This window comes from Haplochromis burtoni, unplaced genomic scaffold (assembly GCF_018398535.1).
Source record: "Haplochromis burtoni strain Fernald_Lab_line unplaced genomic scaffold, NCSU_Asbu1 Contig_1690, whole genome shotgun sequence".
NCBI lineage: Eukaryota > Metazoa > Chordata > Actinopteri > Cichliformes > Cichlidae > Haplochromis > Haplochromis burtoni.
The window spans coordinates 21681-22807 of record NW_024584051.1 but is presented as its reverse complement, the minus strand read 5'-3'; the positions used below and the strand labels follow the sequence as shown (position 1 = coordinate 22807).

The window sequence follows — 1127 nt, the reverse complement described above, 5'->3', positions numbered from 1 at the left end:
ACAGTTAATGTAGTTTCTTGTTTTCCAATAATCTTTAAACCTTCAGTTTGACACAATCCTGAGTTGTCTCATAAGGGAAACAAAAAGCTTCAGTTGGAAAGCTGTCACATGGATTCCTCGTTGGTTTAAAAATAAAAAAGTAACAGTGCTTTATTACAAGGGTAGAGCTGCATTAGTCCAGGCAGGAGATCACAAGCACCACAGACGCCTTCCTACAGGAATCTACAGGGACTCATTTGAACAGCAGTATGGTTGCTGTTGACTGACAGCTCTTAATGCCATCCTTTACTTGTAATATACGTTTGTCCAGGCTTCAGTTGATGTTACCTGGCAGGATACAGTGTGTGCTTCCTCCTCAGACCACAAGGGGAACGTTTGTCTGTTACAGTCTTCCAAACCATCAATAGATGACGTCCCCATGGTAACAAGAACAAACAAAACCAGGAGCTAATGTTTGTGTGTGTAAAAACAAAGATCCCCTGAGGCACAGGATGTTTAAAGACAGACGGCTCAATGTGAAGCATCTTACAGGAAAATTTTTTAGCCTTTATTGGACAGAAACAGTGTAGATGGACAGGGAGACAGACTCAAAGCCAACAGTGTTAGCAGAACAGTCCAAAGCAGCGCCTGAGTAGAGGTGGGAGATAACAAAGTACAAATACTTTGTTGCTGTACTTAAGTAGAATTGTCAGGTACATGTACTGGAGTATATATTTTTCTGCAAACGTTACTTTTACTCCCTATATTTAGGCAAAAATCTGTACTTTCCTTACATTTCTACACAGGCTTGTTGTGCAGTCTGTCATGATTAGGCTGTGTGGCAGGCAGGAGAGGACCCAAACGCAAAACTCAGGGGACGCGGGGAATAAACTCAGGAAGCACAGCTTTACTGCTGGCAAGACGAATCACGAGTAATACAAAACTAAACTGGGAAAAACTAAAGATAAAGCTCACCAGGAAACACAGGGAGAGTCACACACAGCATGAGGGAGAACGCGACACTGAACCGAGGGAGACGTGGACATAAATGCACAGAGAGTAAACGAGGGAAGTGGGAGCACATCTGGAACACAGCTGACACAGATAATCGTAACGAGACAGGGCAGGAGTGAACACAACATGACGCA

The 1127-nt window shown here is 43.3% G+C and overlaps 1 protein-coding gene across 1 annotated transcript in view; it reads left to right on the top strand.

Moving 5' to 3' along the window:
- Positions 1 to 1127, top strand: part of LOC102310659 (2-lysophosphatidate phosphatase PLPPR4) — a gene marked incomplete at its 5' end in the record, with an annotated part of 7044 nt that overhangs the window by 673 nt on the left and 5244 nt on the right.